This window comes from Pan paniscus, chromosome 16 (genome assembly GCF_029289425.2).
Source record: "Pan paniscus chromosome 16, NHGRI_mPanPan1-v2.0_pri, whole genome shotgun sequence".
NCBI classification, from domain to species: Eukaryota; Metazoa; Chordata; class Mammalia; order Primates; family Hominidae; genus Pan; species Pan paniscus.
In genome coordinates this window covers 23,864,600-23,886,818 of record NC_073265.2, presented here as the reverse complement: position 1 = coordinate 23,886,818, position 22,219 = coordinate 23,864,600, and the positions used below count along the sequence as shown (strand labels likewise).

The following is a 22,219-nucleotide window of genomic DNA, read 5'->3' as shown; positions in this document are numbered from 1 at the left end:
AGGTTATCGGGAAAATACTAGGGCATATGTTGTGATCATAAGCAAAGAGTTTATTGCATCTTATTTAAAAGCATGTGTGGCGTCAGGGGGATTTCTTTTCTCTACTTTGATGTTACAAGTGGAAGGGTCTACAGCTTCCGGCTCCACCAGGAAACTCTCCTCTTCCAGGAAAGAGGAGTAGCTTATAGGATGGTAAGCTTGGAAGAAGCTGAAGGTGCTTGTCCCAGTCCTTTCCTCCTTCCTCTTTGGGGATTTGCCACCTACAAAAAGCACATCTCACTCTGCTCTTCCGCAGCACCCAGAGGAGACACCTGCATACCTGACGCTGCCCTGACTGATTGGGGAGCTAAATCTCTTGCAGCGGGCATATTTGGGAATCCATTGTTGCTGCACATGTAAACCATGGCCTTCAAATCCAGCTGACCCTGTAGCAGAAACACAGGTAATATTTTTATGTCCATCTATCTGACTCCCACATCTACATTTCAATTGTTTCTAAACTTAAAAAGGGTGTGATGGATACTATTCCTGACTCCCTGAAATATTTTAATTGGGGAGTGAGGAAGAACAAACAGAATTAAAACTTTTAAAAACATAATCAGGTGTAGTTAGCCCACATTTACTTAACCAAATTAAGTTAGATTCTATTTTCTGGCATTCAACCCCATTTATGATCTGAAACCAATATATCCTTGCATGTCATCCAACTCCACCTCCCTGGGTACTCGATACCCTCCAGTAGCATCAAACAGAAATGCGCTCAGCACTTCTTTCCTGTCCCTGTGCCTTTACTCAGGGTATTCCCTCCCAATGGAAAGCGCCTTTTCACATTTTTTCATGTCTGTATCTAACTTAAGGACTAGCTCATATTTCACCAAATCCATAGCTGCTTTTGTGGCAGATTCTATTGGTTCTCTATCCAACAATCACCTAACTTCCTTCTTTTTTTCCATAGAGTCCCACTACTACTTCCTCTTCCTCTCCTTCTCCTTCTTCAGACAGGGCCCCGCTTTGTCACCCAGGCTGGAGTGCAGTGGTGTAAACACTGCTCACTGCAGCCTCGCTCTCCTGGGTTCAAATGATCCTCCAGCCTCAGCCCTCACTTTCCCCCACCACCTCTCATAGCTGGGACTACAGGCAAGACCCACCACGTCCAGCTGATTTTTTTTTTTTCTTGGTAGAGATGGGGTTTCACCATGTTGCCCAGGCTGGTCTCCAATCCTGGGCTCAAGTGATCCTCCTGCTTTGGCTTCCCAAAGTGCCAGGATTGCAGGTTTGAGCCACTGCACATGGCTCCTGCTATTTTTTAGCTCTTAAATGGCCATATACTTTGGATGAGGCAGCCCTTATAAACCCTGATCATCTTAGACAAACATGGTAGTGCCATTCCCTTTGCTGATGATTGCTTTAAGAGTGAACATGTGACTCACTTTTGGCCATAAAGACATCTAGAAAGAAATTCAAGGCTGGGGTAACATTTTATCCTGACGCCTGATACTCCAAAAACACTACAAAAACCACTTCAACACCAGAAGTGTATCTTTTAGCAGCATTTAGCCTTCCTCCTTTTTCTCTCTGTAAGCCTGCTACCTTTCTTCTGTCCTTCTATTTTTACAGACGTTTCATTTCATTCTTTCTTGCCTTTCTCATAATCTTGACTCATAACTTTGCTCCTGTTTTCCTTTTGTTTTGCTTTTTTTTTTCCCCATTAGTATACTCCAGTAAATTCTCTCACAGCCAGGAATGTCTATTTTGGTTTGTAAATCCTTCGGCCCTACCTAATTTCTTGAGAGATTTCTGTATATCACTGCATGTTCATGTGTCTCACCTGTTAGATACCTTCAGTTTTTCTTCCTGTCCTAAAAGAAATGTGCTTATCCTCTGCTGCCTTCTGACAGGATTAACTTCAGCAATTCTTGGGCTATATCTTTTACTTTACATTTGACCATCTGTACTTTTTCTTGCATACAAATCAGATCTTGCATATCAATTCCCCTAGCTCACTCCCTTTTTAAAGTACAAATGACCAAGGTACAATAAGTAAGCAACGTTTTATTCTGTTATGTTGCATTCTGATTCTATATGTTTGGTTTCATGGATCACTTTATTACTTCAAGCCCATTCTTTCACTTTTCTCCAAGGTTGTGATTAAAATTCTGTTCTAAAGTCAACTTGTTAATCTAAGTAGAAACGACTTGCAAACCTTAAGTACTTGAAATCCCTTTCTCTTTCTTTGTTGGTTGTTGGTAGAGATGTTTCTTGGTAATTTACAATGCAATCCAGTATTCATAGATATAGGGAAATGGATAGATTTATGAATAGATATATGCTCCCAATTTTCCCCTTTTCCTCTCCCTCTCCTATTAGGACTAGGTAAATAAGAATGCACAAGCTTTCTCTTTCTAAAATGGAGAATATTTAGAGATGGGAGCCTCTGATAAAGGCTGGTGAAAAAAAGCTGGACTTAGCAGAGAGGTTAAGGTGATCGACAGAGTAAAGAGCTGGGTGAAGAGGAGAAAACACCTAAAGAAAAAGCCAAAAGAGAGAGAAAAAAATAGGTTGATGTGCAAGAGGCTCCAGAACATCCTTCTGCATGTGAGAAATACAGAGGGAAAGAATGACTTTTGAGAAGTTCCTGTGAAGAAATTGCCAGTAGTGGAAGCACAAATGAACAATGAGAAATCAATAGGTCTACTCCTAGTAGAATATTTTCATTGGCATCACTTAAAAGTAAAATACAATGGAGACCTACTCAGAGAAGAAAGCAGTTAGCCCCAAAATCCTAAATTTTTATGAATTTGTGATACTTACATTCATTATTTTTAACAATGAACCTCATCTTAAGTGCATAATGTGCCTTTAATTATATGCTAATGATAATATGAAGTCATCATGCTAACTAGGCATAAAATATATTTCTTTCACCCTTAAATCATCCTGTTTTGTGTTTGATTAAAACTGAGTGGAATATAGTAATACAGGAAAATATGTATATGATTTATGAAGAAAACATAAGAATACTCTGAGAGCAGGCACTCACAATTTTTACTGACAGGGTTCATGATCAAAATTGTTTAAAGAGTACTCATTTGTATCATACTACTTTTTATAGCTCCAGTCTCAAACATGTGTCCAGGACTTCCTAGGTCCTTTGCACTCTGAAAAAGAAATGGAATGAGGAGATAAGACAATTAAGAGGCAAACAAACCCTAAGCAAAGCTTCCCTGATTCTCCTGTTTAAAATAGTAGCCCTTTGGTGGCTCATGCCCATAATCCCAGCACTTTGGGACGCCGAGGTGGGTGGATCACTCGAGCCCAGGAGTTAGAGAGCAGCCTGGGCAACACAGCGAAACCTCATCTCACAAAAAACACAAAAATTTAGCCAGGTGTGGTGGCATGCTCCTGTAGTCTCAGCTGAGATGGAGGATTGCTTGAGCCCAGGAGGTTGAGGCTGCAGTGAGCCATGATCACACCACTGCAATCTAGCCTGGGCATGGGACTGAGACCCTGTCTCAAAAAAAAAAAAGTAGCCCATGCCTTTCTCTATGCCGGTCCTAACTTAATTTCTCTCCCCAGCACTTATTACGTTTTCATATCCTGTTACATTTCTTTATTCATTCCGCTTATTATCTGTCTCTCTCCCACTAGTCTGTATGCTCCACAAAGATGAATAAATGTTGGTTAAATGAATGAATAAAATATCCATTCCTCTCTGAGAAGCAATTCCAAGAACACCTATGCTTGTAGATTTGGTAGCAATTCTAAGTCCCTGAGTCTTCAGCAAGGTTGGCCTTAGGTAAAGTGGTGAAGGTGGGAAGTCTTCAGCATCTTTCCAGCTCTGTTGCTCATGTTCTCATACTGCTTTGTGGCTGCTCAGAGGAGATATAACGCTTCCCTCCCCTGTCAGTTGAGTGCTCAGTATACTATACTTCTCCTTCTCTTTGTCCCCTGATTCATGCATGCCCTAGGGTTTTGTTTTGGATATCGTTTCCCAATGCATTGATGTGCTGCACTGGGCCATAGACTGCTGTGACCAGGTACACACTTGCTTTATAACTGATGGAGCAATTCCTCAGCAGGAGAGTTGCCAGTCTTGTGCAGGAACATATCCAGCTCCATGGCAGGTGGGTATGGAATCCAGAGCAGAGAGATCTTTGGGTGGGAGAGTTTGGGGCATCCTCAAACCACCCTATTGCAGGGCAGCTGCCTTGGCACCAGCCTTGATCATCAGATCTATGAAAACCACACCCTTCTGACTGCTCCTGAGTTTCTAGAAATTGCTAAGTTGAGAAATGGGCTGATGTTAATAATCAATAGGCATTGGATGGGCGTTGCTTCCCGTCCGTAAGTCTTTGGAAAAAGGGCCTGAATCTGAGATGCAGACTTTTCAGGTTCTGGGTAGTTGTCAACAGAGGCAAAGGAAGCTCTTCTGTGTTTCTTTCTGCTCTAGTTGGTACTGAGTGTTGCAGCCACTAACCAGGACTGAACATGGTATTCCCTAACTCGAATCTTACAGGAAAAGGCGTTTGAAATCTCTGTGTGCCTGAAAACTGGTGACTTGTTTTTCTGGCATGAGCTTGGTTTCTAAATAAAGCAACAGATGTTTTGCTTTTGCCTCTTTCCTTTCTGTCCATGGCTCCTAACGTGGGTGATATTAACCAAGTGTGACAGGTTTCAGGTTTTTATTTATAGCAGTGGAGAACTGTTTTCATGTATCTGCAGAGTTCTGGGCTTCTGAAGCTGAGTCTTTCTTCAGCTTCAACTTAAAATCCTGAAGGGTAGAATTTAAGAAGCTTGAAGGTTCTGAAGATAGGAGCCGTGTTCAGAGGGGAAAAGAGAACATGAGGAATCTGATGAAACTTCCTCATCTCTTTCACTGAGGCAAGATACCTAATGGCTTAGCCGGAAATGTGAGGTTTGTATCTATAAAAATCTTTACACCCTTATAGTAGAAGGCCTCCTATTTGAAACCATCAAAATTCCTAATAAGATTGAAAAACTTTATTAAATTGAGGAATCAAAACAATGCCTACCTTAAGCATTTATTTTAGTATATATATATGTGTATATATATATTCATTTACCAATCATTTGATAGAGAGCCACAGCCTTTTACTTTGAGATGAGTCTTCCGCTTATAGTTCTATATTACCTTTTTAAAATAAACTACATCCATAATGCATTTTCTTTAATTTGTAGTCATCATTTCTCAAGTGGAAAAATAACACTTGCAAGCCAGGTGCGGTGGCTCACGCCTGTAATTCCAGCACTTTGGAAGGCTGAGGATCGCTTGAGCTGAGGAGTTCAAGACCAGCCTGGGCAATATAGGGAGACCCCATCTCTACAAAAACTAAAAAAAATTAGGCAGGTGGCATACATCTGTGTTCCCAGCTACGCAGGAGGCTGAGGTGGGAGGATCACTTGAGCCCAGGAGGTCGAGGCTGCAGTGAGCCATAGTCATGCCACTGCACTCCAGCCTGAGTGACACAGTGAGACTCTTGTCTCAAAAATTCCAAACCAAACCAAACAAAAAACACTTGCAAAGCACTTTAAGTACATCTTCCTTCCGGATTTTTGCAAATTCCACCCACCTCCCACCATCACCACATACATACTGCCCAGTCTTTAATGTTGGTTTCTCCTACATCTAAATTGATAACAATTTTAAAAATTCAGATATATTTTTGTTGGGTTATTCCAAAGCATTTCAACTATATTTTTATAGAACAATCCCCTTTCTGTTAAAATTCCTTTTTAAAACATTGAAACATAAACTGCATGTATTTAACTTGTACAATTTATTAATTTTGATATATGTATATATCTGTGAAACCATCACCATAATCAGGATAATGAACCTATGCATCATCCTAGAAGTTTCCTCGTGTCTCTTTGTAATTTGTCCGTCCTGTTTCTCCCAGACCATGACTCCCTTCCCTTCCCAGGAAACCACTAATATGTTTTCTGTCACTATAGATTAGTTTGCATTTCCTAGAGTTTTATATAAATCAAATCATACAGTATGTACTTTTTTTGGACTGGCTTCTTCTACTTGGCATAATTATTTTGAGATTTACAATATGTCAATATTCCTTCTCTTTTTATTACTAAGTAGCCTTCCATTGTGTTTGTATAGAGCAAGTTGTTTATTTATTCTGATGAACATTTGAGCTGTTTCTCCTTTTTTGGCTATCACAAATAAAGCTGCCATGAACATTCATGTTCAAGTATTTGTAAAAGATCTGCTTTCATTTCTCTTGGGTGTAAATACCTAGAATGAAATGGCTGGATCCTATGGTAAAAGTATACTTAACTTTCAAAACATTTGCCAAACTATTTTCCAAAGTGCATTACCATTTTGTATTTCCAACAACAGTGAATGAGAGTTCTAGTTCATCCACTTCCTTGTTAACCACTGGTACAGTTAGTCTTTTTTAATTTGGGTCATTCTAATATGTGTGTAGTATCTCACTGGGTTTTAATTTGCATTTCCCTAATGACTAACGACATTGAGCTGGTATTTCATGCTGGTATTTGCCATCTGTATATGTTTTTGGAAAAGTGTCTGTTAAAATCTTTTGCCCGTTTTGGTCGGGTTGTTTATATTCTTAATATTGAGGGTTTTCTTGGGTTTGTTTTTGGTTTGGTTTTGTTTTAGAGATGGAGGTCTTGCTATGTTGCCCAGACTGGAGTGCAGTGGCTATTCACAGGCACCATTATAGCTCACTGTGATCTTAACTCCTGGCCTCAAGCCATTCTCCCACCTCAGCCTCCTGAATAGCTGGGACTACAGGTGTGTGCCCCTGCACCAGCAGTATTGAGCTTTGAGAGCTCTTGGTATATTTTGGATACAAGTCCTTCTTCAGATATATGATTTGCAGATATTTTCTCTCAGTCTATAGCTTGTTCTTTTTATTGTAGTTGAAATTTTTGTGAGGATAACTGTAGGTGCACATGCAGTTGTAAGAAATAATGCAGAAATATCCCTTGTGTACATTACCCACTTATCCCAATGATAACATTTTACAAAACTGTGATATAATATCACATTCAGGATAGAAACCTTGGTGCAATCCAGTCATTTTATTCAGATTTCCCCAGTTTTACTTGTCCTCATTGGCATGTGTATATGTGTATTAAATTCTACTCAATTTTATCATCTGTGTAGATTCATGCATCCACCACCAGTCAAGACACTGAGCAGTTTAAATCCAGCTGTGATTCTTCTGTTGCTTTTTATAACCCCACCCACCTCCCTCTTAAAGCCATACCCCATCCCTAATCCCTGGCAATCATTAATCTGTTCATTTCTCAAATTCTTTTATTTCAAAAATGTTCTGCAAATGGAATCATCCAGTATTTAACCTTTTAGGATTTGATTTTTTTTTCTACTCAGTATAATTCCCTGGAGATTCATCCAGTTGCTGTGTGTATCAATAGTTTGCTCCTTTTTATTGTTTTGTAATATTCCATGGTATGTGTGTATCACAATTTGCTTAAGCATTCACTGGTTGAAAGAATTCAGGGCTGACTCTACTTTTTAGCTATTACAAATAAAACTGCTTGGGGGGAGGGGGGAGGGAAAGCATTAGGAGATATACCCAATGTAAATGTTGAGTTGATGGGTGCAGCACACCAACATGGCACATGTATCCTACGTAACAAACCTGCATGTTGTGCACATATACCCTAGAACTTAAAGTATAATAATAAAATGAAATAAAATAAAACTGCTGTGAACATTCTGTACGGGTTTTGGTGTAGACATAAATTTTTATTTCTTTGCACTAAATGCTCAAGAGTGTAACTGTTAGGTCATATGGCAATCATATGTTCAGTCTTTTTAAGAAAATTTCAAATTGCTTTTCAGAATGGTTGTACAATTTTACATTCTCACCAGCAATGTATGAGTAATGCAGTTATTCTGCATCCTCGCCAGTATTTGGAGTTATCGCTTTTTAAAAAAAATTTTAGCCATTCTAATAGATATGTAGTTATATATTGTTGTGGTTTAATTTGCATTTCCATAGTAGCTAATAATGTTGAACATTTTTTCATGTGTTTATTTTCCATCTGTATATCAATTTTAACGCATTGATATCTATTCATTAGATTTATGTCTTTTGCCCATTTTGTAATATGATTATTTGTATTTCCCCCCTTGAGTTTTAAGAGTTCTCAGTATGTTTCAGATACTAGCCCTTTGTTGGACATATTGGCTACAAACATTTTCTCCTAGTCTGTAGCTTGTCATTTCATCCTCTTCATTTGAGTTTTTGGAGAGCAAAAGTTTTTAAATGTGATGAGGTTCAATTTTTCAATTTTTCCCTTTACAGATTGTGCTTTTGGTGCCTAGCCCTAGACGCTGAAAATTTTCTCCTGTTTTATTCTAAAAATTTATATTTTTACATTTTACATTTAATTCTGTGATTCATTTGGAGTTAATTTTCTATGTAAGTGTGAGATTTAGGTAGAGGTTTTTTTTTTTTTTACATATAGATATTCAATTACTTCAGCACTATTTATTGAAAAGGCCACCCTTTCTCCATTGAATTACTTTAGCACCTTTGTCAAAAATCAATTGAGCATATTTGTGTGGGCCTATGTAAGGGTTTTCTATTCCTTACCATTGACCTAGGTATCTATCCCATCACCAGTACCACACTTTCTTGATTACTACAGCTGTAAGTAAGTCCTAATATTGTTAAAATGACTCCTCCCAAGTGATTCTTTTTATCAAGACTATTTTAACTATTCTTAGGCCTGTGCCTTTCCATATAAATTTTAAAATAAGCTTGTCTATATCTATGTAAAATCTTGCTGAGATTTAGACAGGAACTGCATTACACTTATAGATCAATTTGGGGAGAATTGACATCTTTGCTATACTGAGTCTTCCAAACCATGAACATGGCATGTATTTCTACTTATTTTAATCTTCTCTGATTTCTTTGATCAGCATTTTGTAATTTTCAAATCCTGCATTTGTTTTAAGTATATATCTAAATATTTAACTTTGTTTACAGGGACTGGAATTGGTATTGTGTTTTAAATTTTGGTTCCATTATGTCCTTTGTTAAAATATAAAAATGCAATTGATTTTTTATCCTGACCCTGAGAACTTGATGAGCTCACTTATTAGTTATAGGAGTTTTCTTATAGATTCTTTGTGATTTTGTATTTAGACAATTAAATCATCTTTTTTATATTGTAATAAAATATGCACAAAATAAAATTTATCATTTTAGTCATTTTTAAGTGTACAATTCACATTGATTTTGGATATTGAACCAGCCTTGCACACCTAAAATAAATCCCGCTTAGTCATAGTGTATAATTCTTTTTATACACTGCTTGATTTGGTTTACAATTATTTTGTTGAAGATTTTGTGTCTAAGTTTATGAAAGACATTGGTCTGTAATTTTTTTTTACTGTCTTTTTCTGGTTTTGATATAAGGGTAATGCTGGCCTTATTATAAATGAATTGGGAATTTTCCCTCTTATTCTATTTCCTGGGAGAAATTGTGTAAAATTGATGTTAGTTAGTGGAGTCTCATGTTGAGCAGAAATGACTAGGTCCTAATAACCCCCTCTGTGCTCAGTCTTTGATCAGGGGCTGCCCAGGAAAAGTAAGACTTCAGCTTAAAAGCTAATGTAGATTCTAGGGACACAATTAGGAGGCTGTCACCTAACTGAACTTGATGCAGTTCCATAGTAAGTACTTTCTTGAGAAAAGATCAGAATGGCAACTCTTCCTTTGTTGCCACATCAACATCCACTGTTCCTAGGTTCTCTGCAGGTTTTTTCTTTGTCTGTTTACTCTTCCTATCCTCTCTGTTTTGTCTTTATTCCTTGAAAACAGCCTAATGGCTATCTCCTTCACATGTGGAGAACTAACTAAATGTTTCTGAGTTATTCTTTGATGCGACTATCTAGCGTTAGGCAGACAATTCTAATCCAAAAAAGCGATTTACCTAACCCATAGTTACTGATTTTTGCCTCTTGAGTTGGAAGACAACTACACTGCCATGCTTTTGTTAGCAGGTACTACAGATTGAATGTTTACTACTATATAGGCACTGTACTACAAACTTAACATGCTTTATCTCATATAATCCTCACAATGAAGGGCGTATCATTATTCCTGTTTTACAGCTAAAAAAGCTGAGACTGGCAAAGCTGGAATCTGAACCCGGATCTCTCTGGCTGCAAAACCTGACACTTAATCAGTCATGATACAGGAGAGGTGAAGTTGGTTTTGCTACTGTGCTCAGCCTGCCAGCTTTCCTAAAGCCAACCTGCAGGTGCTGCATCTTAGGAGTGAGCAAGAATTCATTCAGTTCTGTTTCAATGACCTCTTGTCTCCTTGCTGCCGGTCCATGGCCCTCTTCAGGGGATTCCTGGGTCCCAGGCTCATGTCTACCAGGTCTATATTTCACTGGAAATGCTCACATTACCAACCCTCTCCAGAGTCACCAAAGTGGAGGAGGCCCACTGGAGGGAGGCTCCCAATGCCTCTTCAGTCCTTCATGTTTGTGCCTCACCTTCTCTATGTCCCATGCTCTTTATTTATACATCTCAAGGTTTCTCCTCTATTACTTCTCTCTCTCTCTCTCTCTCTCTCTCTCTCTCTGAGTCATTTAGCTTCTGAATGTCTTTGTTCTCCATCACCATTGGTTCTCCAGTGGCCTCTCTGCTCAGCTGTTTCTCCAACCCACTCATATTAATGCCTCTCAAAAACATCACTCTAAATCTTTTTTTTTAAATTCTTCATCTTAGCCATCATACTTCTGTGCATTTTTGGAGGTGACATTTCTCAAATGGATTATTGTAACAATATCTTAAATGATTCTGTTGCTTGCATGATCATACTTCTTTCCCTAGTGCATCCTCCATTCTTTGAATAAAATGCACATCTCAGAATGAAATGCAAATCTGATCCTAAAGTCCATGTGAAAACTCTTCAACTGCTCCCCAGTACCTTTGGGGAAAAAGCCTAGCTCCTGGTATGGCTCACGGGGCCTTCTATGATTTGGCCTCTGTCTTCTCCACTTTCTTCTCACTCCAGTCCTCCAAATGGTTTCTATGCTTTTACCATGTAGAACACTTGCAGTTCACTGGCAGGCAATTTCTCCTATACCTCTTCCTTTGGACCTGTGCACATGCTTCCTCCTCCTTCCTTCCCAGCAAGCTGGTTCCTTGTCTGTTGGGACTCTACCTGTACTCAGGATGCTGCTCTTCTTGCCCCCTCAAGAACTTGTCTTTTTTAGTGTTCCCATCTCTCTCACATTGTTAACCTCTCTTTATCTTCCCTCCAACACTCCCACTACTGTACAAATATACTTTTCAAATAGCAACAACAACAACAGTAATAATCCTTCCTTGACTTAATATTTCCCTCAAGCTGCTCCTCTATTTCACTATGCCTTTCATTCAAATTTACTGAAAAGAGTCATCTGTATCCTCACTACTCAAAGTGCAGCCTATGGATCAGCAGCACTGGCATTACTGGGAGCTCTAGTTAGAAATGCAGGATCTCAGGCCCCACTTCAGACCTACTAGAAAATGTATATGCACTTTAAAGTTTGAGAAGCCTTGATTTATATTAGTGCTTCTCAGGTTTGGCACACTGATGCCTGAGACCCATCTATGGAGATTCCTATGTAATTGATATGGGGTAATGCCTGATCATTGAGATTTTTACAGACTTCCCAGGTATTCTTAAATTCAGCCAAGTTTGAGAATGATGAGTCCACAATACTTCCTTACTTCCCCTTAGCACTTCAATCCATTACAGTCTGGTTCTTGCCTCCACCATCAACAGAAAGGCCTCTTGATGAGCTTACCAACTGTGATGGTTAATTTTATGTGTCAATTTGGCAAGGCCATAGTACCCTGATTTTGGTCAAATGTTATTTTAAATGCTTCTGTGAAGGTATTTATTTATTTATTTTTGTTGTTTTACCTTTTTTTTTTTTAAGTCCAGCTCTTGCAGAATGTGAAGGTATTTTTTAGATAAAATTAACATTTGAATCAGTAAGTAAGCTTCGAGTTAAGCAGACTGCTCTCTATAGTGTGGGTGGCCTCATCCAGTCAGTTGAAGGCCTTAATAGAAAGAGACTCACCTCCCTGTAAGAAGAAGAAATTCTGCCAGCAGACTGCCTTTAGACTCAAACTACAACTCTTCCCTGGGTCTCCAGCCTGCTGGCCTGCCCTGCAGATTTTGAGCTTGCCAGCCTCCACAATTGCATGAGTCAACTTCTTAAAATTAATCTCTCTATGGAGATTCTTATGTATATTTCTTTTATTTAGGCAATTTCTCCTACACCTTTGGATTCTATGTATATATTTATACATACAGTGGGTTCCATTTTCCTGGAGACCCCTGGTTAATATACCAGTAAACTTAATGTTGCCAAAGCCAATGATTAATTCTCTACCTCCCATCTTACCTAAACTCTTAGCATCTTCCTTCTTGAAAATGTCTTTGTCTTAGGTTTCATGACAGTATACTTTCCTGGATTTCCACTTACCTCACTGGCCACTCCTTCTTGGCTTACACTGTAGACTCAACATATCATCCCAAAGTTCCTTATGATATGATCAGTCCTAGGTGCTTTGCTCTTCTCTCCATTTAATCTTTCCCTAGGTGATTTCATCCAATCACTCTGAGGCTGATGACACCCAATTCTTCATTGCAACCTAAGACCTCTACTTTAAATTAATATGTGCATATTCAAACAGGCTACTCACCTCCTCCACCTGTCTGTCTCATTAGCACCTCAGACTCAGCACATTCGAACTAAACTGATTTCCACCCTGCACCCTGTACAAACTCATCCTCCCTCAGCTTTCTTTATCTTGGTAACTGACAATCCGGATATGCAGCTGCTCCAGGCAGAATTCCAACAGTCATCCTGAACACCATCCTCTTCCTCAACCACACATCCAGTGTGAGGATGCTTCTGATCCAGTCTACCTCTGTAGTATATCTTAAATCTGTCCACTTTTTAATAAAATCTCCACAAGTCTCTTAGTTTAAGCCCCCCATTTGGGTATCCAGCACCACCCAGTGTTTTTCAGTGTGTGGACATCATACATCACCTGCTCTGGGAAGCATTCCCTGACTTCTTCGTCTTTGTTCTGCATACTTTCACAGCACTTTGTTTTTGAAGTAGCATAGCACCTATTTTACCATATTATAATTTGTGTTTACTAGTTTGTCCATCCTGATAGACCGTGTTCCTTGAGAGCAGAAAAAGTGATTTTTATATCTTTATTCCTAGTGTCAAGCATAGTACCTGGTACAGAATAGGCATTTTTTAAAGGTTTGTTAAAAGTTGAGTAAACAAGTGAATGACAATGTAAAGACAGCAAAAGTGGAAAAACCATATTTGAAACTAGTTGATACTTTATGATAGTAGTAAAAAAACAGCATCTGCTCTAAAGACTTCTATTTCCATATCTTATGGAAGACTGAGAAAAAGGAAATTCTTTTAAAACTCTTTACCCAAGGCATAGTAACAAAAACTATGATCAAGTCCATGTGCAAAACACTTTATTTTTCGAGACTTAACTTTTGCATTTTACTCTTATTTAAAGTTCAACCGTGGGGATGTCCTCTCTGCTGTTTCTATGCAGTCACTTCTGGATCCCTTCTCTCTTCACAAAACAGGCACAATACTATTTTTACCAGAAAGGGATCCCAATCCAGATCCCGAGAGAGGGTTCTTGGACCTCGCGCATTAAAGAATTCGGGGCAAGTTCACAGAGTAAAGTGAAAGCAAGTAAGGAAGAAAGTAAAGTGAAAGCGAGAAAGTAAAGGAATAAAAGAATGGTTACTCCTTAGGCAGGGCACTGGTATGCTCAACTGAGCTACTCAACTGAGTATACTTACAGTTATTTCTTGATTATATGCTAAACAAGGGGTGGATTATTCATGAATTTTCAGGGAAAGGGCAGGGGATTTCCCAGACCTGAGGGTTCCTTCCCTTTTTAGACTATATGGAGTAAATTTTGGACATTGCCAAGGCATTTGTAAACTGCCATGGATCTGGTAGGAGTGTATTTTAACACGCTAATGTATTATAATTAGTGTATAACGAACAGTGAGGATGACCAGAGGTCTCTTTCATTGCCATCTTGGTTTTGGTGGGTTTTGGCCAGCTTCTTCACCACATCCAGTTTTATCAGCAAGCTCTTTGTGACCTGTACCTGTGCCGACCTCCTATCTCATCCTCTGACTAAGAATATCTAACCTCCTGGGAATGCAGCTCAGTAGGTCTCAGCCTTATTTTACCCGGCCCCTGTTCAAGATGGAGTTGCTGTGGTTCAAATGCCTCTGACACTATGACTTAGAACACAAGGAGAAAAAAAGTTTGAATACATTTTTTTTTTCTGTTTCACAGACTATCCATACCCATGAGATTTTCTGGCTTAGAATTATTCCATTGGTCTATTAAATCTGTTTTCTTGCTTGAGGCAGTATCTTTGAGAAGGGAGAAAGGAGTCTAAAATCTACTTAGGCAGCTATACTATAGAACGTGGAGTAGTGAGTACCTCTTTCTGCCAGGCCCTCAGAATCTGTATGCATACTCCCTGTAGGTACAGGTCTTCACATATTCTGTTTCAAGTGTCAAGGCAAGTGTCTGACACAAGCGCTAAGACTTACTTCCTCAAGCATCAGAACAATTAAGCTCTTCAAATATTCAAACAAGTCCATTTGATTTTCAAATTTTAGTCCCCATTCTGTTTCAGAACTTGGTTACCAGTGATTTTTATCTGCATTGGATCTACTTTATTAAACCCCACAGCCTGAATAGCAGCTACTAGGGTAGTGCCAGTGGATGTATATGGAGACTGGGCTGGAATGGCTGAGTGTGTGGGTGCACAGCTGGGAGCAGCCATGGCAGTAAGGTAAGCAGAAGATAGGCACTGGGAACTGAGGTAAGTAGAAGATAAGCACTGTACAAAGTAAGTAAAGGAAGTAGGGTAAGTAGAAGATAGGCACTGGGAAGCATTAAAGGATAATTTTTAAAAGAGGATGTAACCGTGACTCACACAGTTACAGAATGAACATGTGTCAAAGATTTTATTTAACTCGCTAGTTAATGAGGTAACTAGTAAGATGTTACAACTTGCTTAAATGAAGATAGAGATTTATATTTTCTACCGGACAAAATCCATTTGCATTGCCATATACAGGAATCATATAGATGAGAAACATTTACATTACTACTGGTTTTCTACAACTTAACTTCTATCTCTATAGAGTGGAAAATAAGCTTTGACAAAGACAACCAAAAGCTAGAGTAATCCAGATAGTTGAGCTAGACAGGACACGCACTAATCTCTGTTGTTGCCCAATTCAAAGTCTCCTAAGTTTTCTTAGTACAAGAATGTAAGCTTGTGGAAAGATGTGCTCCAAAAGAAAGACTAGAGACTGCTGGAATAATATTAATCCTAATGAGCACTTACTGAGCATTTAGTATATGCCAGAAAATATACTAGGCCCTTTACATACACTATTTCATTTTCCTTAGCTAGTAAGGAAGGTATTACAGACACAACAATGGAGGCTCATTGATACTAAGTACCATGAACAAGGGCACAGTGCTGAGTTAGGACTGAAAATCAAATTATCTCACTGGACTGTAGTAACCCAGCATCCCTACCTCCAACTGTAGTTTTTATATTTGGAACAACAGTAAAGTTGTGGTTTTCAAGGTCACAAATCTCCAACCCCAGAACTCTTTGCACTTGCCACTTTGCCTAATAGATACGGTGGTAAAAAGAACTGAATCAGCCAACAGGAGAGATAGTTCTACTCTGTCATTATCTAGCTATGTGAACTTGGGCAAGTCAGTTAACTACTGAGATGTTACTTCGCCTTCGAAATAGAGAGAACATATCCGATCTACCTAAGTCAAAAATTGTTTGAAAATCAATAGGTAAAATAGATGTGAAACACTTTGAAAATATAAAGTCCAGCGTGGCTGTTAGTGTTCTCTGTTGTTGGGTTTTGAAAGTGAAAAGTGAAGGCAAGCACTGGAAGTGGGATATCTAATTGCCATAGAAAGCACTAAAAAAAGTTTATTTATTTATTTATTTATCACAGTAGACAGCCAGTAACTTCTGATAAAAGGGAGTATCTGAAAACTGAAAGGCCCCATAGGAATGCCAACAACATTTCAGAAGTTTTCAACCCAAATTAAAGATGAAAAAAGTGAAGTAGATGGTAAGTGGAAGTAGCTTCTGTATTTAGGGTCTCTAGTGTTTAATTCATGGTGCTCTCTGGGGCAGCTTATGATTCTTATCTAATTGCCTCCCCATGGATCTTACTGGCTCAGCAACAAGCTGAGCCAGCACCTGTAGTGTAGCACTCGGCCCTCAGATCACATGGTGGGGACGTACCTGTGGTTCACAAAAGTATTCTACAAGGTGTCTCTCCTGCTAAAGTAGAGAGAACTTTAGTAAGCATCTTATCAAACTAAGCATGGAAGGGACTGGCTTAACCCTCCCTAAACATTCAGTACTTTCATTCCCTCTAAGTGGGAAAATGCCAATAGTTTGCAGTTCTTGGTCTTGTGGGATTACCGATTCTATTTTAGTCCTCATACATTACACATGATAAGTATAAAAGGAATTCATTTTTTTCTGATAGAAAAGAGACTTTTACCTTTAGAAATGAGAATCATAATTTAAGTTGTGGTAAAAAACAAAAACTCAACCTGTCTTATTTAAATGCTTTTGGGTTTAATTGTGGAAGACAGTGTGGCGATTCCCCAAGGATCTAGAACTAGAAATACCATTTGACCCAGCCATCCCATTACTGGGTATATACCCAAAGGAATATAAATCATGCTGCTATAAAGACACATGCACACGTATGTTTATTGCGGCACTATTCACAATAGCAAAGACTTGGAACCAACCCGAATGTCCAACAATGATAGACTGGATTAAGAAAATGTGGCACATATACACCATGGAATACTATGCAGCCATAAAAAATGATGAGTTCATGTCCTTTGTAGGGACACGGATGAAGCTGGAAACCATCATTCTCAGCAAACTATTGCAAGGACAGAAGACGAAACACTGCATGTTCTCACTCATAGGTGGGAACTGAACAATGAGAACACTTGGACACAGGAAGGGGAACATCACACACCAGGGCCTGTCGTGGGGTGGGGGGAGGGGGGAGGGATAGCATTAGGAGATAGACCTAATATAAATGACGAGTTAAGGGGTGCAGCACACCAACATGACACATGTATACATATGTAACAAACCTGTACATTGTGCACATGTACCCTAGAACTTAAAGTATAATAATAAAAATAAAATAAAATAAATGCTTTTGGGTTTAAGTGAATGAAGTCATGAAGAAAGTGAGTAAAAATCTACTGCTAGCACCTAGCAGTAATTCAACTTTGTGAATTTAAGAAAAGCACCCTCTTCAGGCAAATTGACAAAAGGTGACCCTACTGGACATGACAATGGACATAGGCAACTCTCAGATGAATTAGAAAAGAGTGCTCCTTCCTATGAGCTGCCAGAGCTAGAGACCTGGCCCCAGGAGTGGAGGCAGAATTCAGCCCCACCCCTTCCTTCCTCCTCAAACTCATTGTCTCAGGGCAGGGGCCCAAATAACACATTTTATCCCCCTGTGCAAAACAAAGTCTATTTCTTAGAATTCAGCCTTCTTAGAAGGTCAAGAATGGGAAATGCAGGGCTGTGTAAATAATTACATCTTCTTCCTACCATAACATCATAACTAGCACAATTATAAAAGACAGATAGGAAAATAATAATAATCATGAAAATGATAATAATGTACTTTGAAGAGGAGGAACAGGTAAGGAATGACATCAAAGGCTGGAGGCTGAGTAAACTTCATGAGGAAAAGTTCTTGGCTGGTGGCCACCCAGCTTCAATATTCTGCCAGGGTGCCACTTGCATAATTTAAGAGAACTGATCCTTTTCCCTCACCTCTATTGCCACTTGTCCACACATTTATAATAATAGATTACACCTGGGCAGAGCTTGTATTGTACAGTGCCAAGTACTGTATATATATACTCACATCAACTGTGAAGCTGCTCTCTCCACTTTACAGACAAGGAAAGTGAGACAGAGAGAGGTTAAATAAACAGCCCAAGATTGTAGCTGATGTATTAATCCACAGCTAAATGGGTCTCCTTAAAGATCTGGAAAGCTGCTGACAAGAAGCACTGTCAAAGATGAGGTCAAAAAGGAAACTCCTTTTCAGTGATCCAGTACAGGACATTCTTTTTAGGCATGGAACCCTGGGGTCTGTCATAAGTTATGAAACTTTGAACAAACCATTCCACTTCCACTTCCTCATCTATGAAAGGAAGGCATTGGATGGCATGTTCACTTCCAGCTCTAAAATGCTGTTCCTCTAATTTACATGCAAAATAGCATGTAGACAGCCTTTAGGGCCATCTGAATGTAAATACCACATCTACCTTTTTGAAGCCATGAGGCCTAGCTAAAACTCAATTTACTCATCTATAAAATGAGAATAATAATAATATCTACCCCTTAGGGTTATTGAGAATATTAAATAAGAGAATAAATGTTAAAGCCTTTAGCATATCATTTAGCTTTGGCTATGTGACTAGTACATAGTAAGTGTTCAAGAAATTTTCCTTTATCACTATCATCATCATCATCATCACCCTGTGTGTAGGTGCTACTTGCGAAGGTGCTCCAATTTTAATTCCCTGCAGATGCAATAAAGAGTTGGCAAATTCCCAGCTGGGCGCGGTGGCTCACGCCTGTAATCCCAGCACTTTGGAAGGCCAAGGCGGGCGGATCACGAGGTCAGGAGATCGAGACCATCCAGGCTAACACGGTGAAACCCTGTCTCTACTAAAAATACAAAAAAAAAAAAAATTAGCCAGGCCTGTTGGCGGGGGCCTGTAGTACCAGCTACTCGGGAGGTTGAGGCAGGAGAATGGCGTGAACCCGGGAGGCGGAGCTTGCAGTGAGCGGAGATTGCGCCACTGCACTCCAGCCTGGGTGACAGAGCGAGACTCTGTCTCAAAAAAACAAAACAAAACAAAAAAAAAAGAGTCGGCAAATTCTCAGAGTTGGCCAATTTGGAACCAAGTATACTATGACTACCTTCTTTTAAGGTTAAAAAATGTTATTTAGCTTGCTTTTGTAAAACTGACATTTCAGAGACTTTGGGTAAAGTGATCATTCAAAATCAATTCCCTTGAATTACCCCTACATGTTTCTGCAGCATGGTCTATAGAAGAAGAAAGAATTCATCAGTATTTCTAGGAATATCCCCAATCACAATCCTAAGACTCCAGCTCAAAACAATTACTGGCAACTCTTCAATAATTAATTAAAGGAAGGCATACCCTCTTTTCAGCTTTTTGGGAAATTATACTATGTTATCCCGCTATCCAATTTCATGTTATCTATCATTTAGAGGTAGCATAGTATTGTAAAAAAGGCATTGAACTGGAAATTGAGTATGGAAACTCAGATTCTAATCCCAGATTTGCTACTAAGTAGCTCTATGACTTTGGGCAACTCATTTGCCGTTTCTGTGTCCATTTTCCACCAGCAAAATGTGGGGCCTGTACTAGACAGGATTTATGGGCCCTTCTAAATCCAAGCTTTTGTGGTTGACTCCTAATAAGTTATTTCATTGTTCTTATGACAAAGTGTAATCTCTTTACCTCTTTCCTCCCGCTCAGAGTGTACCCAAATGCCTGAATTCATACCCAGAATTAAGGGCTTCAGTTCAGCTCCCAGAACCTTGCTTATATAGAAACTATAGGTCATTAACAAAAGAGGTCTCCTGCTACTACTATTGCGAGGACAATGTCAGGGCCATTGGAGATTGAAACCTCCATCCTGAAGAGTCTGTAAGGATGGATAGAATTTCAACACCTAATGTCTCCAGACATAAAACTGCTGAAGACATAAAAAAATTATTTAAACAAAAGAATGTGGCTCTTATATGTTGAAATTGCCATGGCAACTCACACCAGGGTCATAATATCAGTGGAAAGCAAACATCTGAGAATTGCATTATTATGTCTTCTGGTTCTCCAGCAGCTGACTAGCTGACTGCTTCAGAAGAATGAGGAGGCAGAAGTCAATACAGTCATAGCAAATGTCTCCTTCTTGTCACTGTCCACCCACACCACCTCCCCATGTGTTGAAAATACCTTGTGGCTGAGCCATCCATGACTGGACATAACCCTTCTTTGAGGGAGGAGGGAGGGTTTTTCTATTCTTGCCCTGACTCATCTAGTGGGTAGGTGTCCAGAAAGCTGGTAGCCCCTGGGTTTGCAGACACATCACTTGTGGTTCTAGGGACCACTTGACCTTATAGAAGAGGGAGGCTGGGAAATGTCTTTATGTGAACCCGGGAAGAGGCAGCGTGGGTGAACATACAGCAGTGACTGTCCTTTAATTTAGGCAAAGATTCAACATGTAAAGAGCACCTACCATGGGCCAAGTATTTTGATGTATGGCTTCCTTTTGTCTTTGGAGTTTGTTTTAATTTGATTCTGCTTATACAAAAGTAACTGAGTTTCCTTGGGTGGGTATAAAGGAAGGGTTCCCTCCTACCAATACTACTATAAATTAACTTTTATTGTATAGTTTTTATGACATAAATATATAAAGAGGTCTACTTTGTGCAAAACACTGGCAGGAAGAAGGAAAGACTGTGGGTATCAAGACAGTCCTTCAAAACAGTTTGCAGCTCTCATGGGGAATCAAAATGTGTGTCAATAATAAGGAGAAATCAGACAGAGGAGTGCTGGATATACAAATGGTCAGCCTCGATATTACAAAATAGGATTCTGATGATGCAAACCACTCTTTTAAAGTTTGCTTTTTTAAAAAAAAAGTATTGCATCCACATGATACAAATTCCAGTAGGAACAAAATGCTATTCAATGAAAAGCCTCTCTATCTCCCTTTTCCCTCGGCCTTCCACTTCACATCTCCAGATGTAACCACATTTATAGTTTCTTGTGTAGTCTTACAATGTTTTCTATACATCTACATACATGCTTGTATTTTCTTCCTCCTTGGTTTGCTTAACTTAAAAATATATCTTCGAAATATTTCCATAGCTGTATATATAGACTTGCCTTATTCTTTTAAATCAGGTAGGTAAACTATAGCCCACAGGTCAAATTCAGTCTCTACCTGTTTTAGTAAATAAAAGTCTTATTATAACACAGCCACATCTGTTCTTTTATGCATTGTCTGTGGCTGTTTTGTGCTACAAGGGCAGAGTTGAGTAACCGTGGCAAAGATTGCAGGGTCTGCAAAGACTAAAATATTTATTATCTTGCCCTTTACAGAAAAATTCTGCTGACCCTTGCTTTAAATGACTGCCTAGCTGGGCATGGTGGTGCACAAGTATAGTCCCAGCTATTAAGGAGGCTGAGGTGGTAGGGTCTCCTGAGGCCAGGAGTTCAAGGCCAGCCTGTACAACATAGGGAGACTATCTCTCTCCAAAAAACAAAAAAGACTGCCTAAATTCTACATATGAATATGTCATAGTTTATTTTAATAGTTCCTTAATAAAGGATATGTAGGTTATTTCTAATCTTATGTTATTACAAATACTGCTGTAATTGATGTAATAATATATGTGTCATTCTCATACATGTGCTTATATCTGTATAAGTCCCTGGGAATGGAATTGCTGAGCAAAAATATCATGGGTTTTTTTTCATGGATATATTTGTTAATTTGGTCTTCCTGATATCAGTGATGTTAAGGAAGCCAGAAGACAAACCAGCTGTAAGAAGCAATGAAGGGCTGTGCTGTTAGGAGAGGAAATGAAGAACACTATTTCAAACACGAATGAATGGTAGTTCCTTTCAGCCATGCCCCCAGAATTGGAAGCAGATAGATGGAAAATGCATAGGGTAACTCCGTTCAAATGAATCTACGGATGTATCAGGGTTGGGAAACCAATACAAGAGCATTCACTCCTGTTAAGGTCATTCTTTGTCCTAATTGCAAACTCCTCCTCACCTCCCTCCCTGTTTGCATTTCCTAAAAAGAGCTGTGTCAGAGCCTTGGAAGTAAACATGTGTTGCTATTGGAGCTGCTGCTTTGAGAGGCAACTGTGTAGTAGACCACCGAGGGCACGGAGTTTGACTTTGGGTGGACAAGTTTGCTCAACTCTGACATTAGCCT

General features: G+C 39.2%; 1 long non-coding RNA gene across 3 annotated transcripts in view; it reads right to left on the bottom strand.

The window, feature by feature from the left end:
- LOC129394008 (uncharacterized) overlaps nucleotides 1-22,219 on the bottom strand; it is a 97,140-nt gene that overhangs the window by 15,341 nt on the left and 59,580 nt on the right. The gene's annotated exons all lie outside the window — the stretch shown is intronic.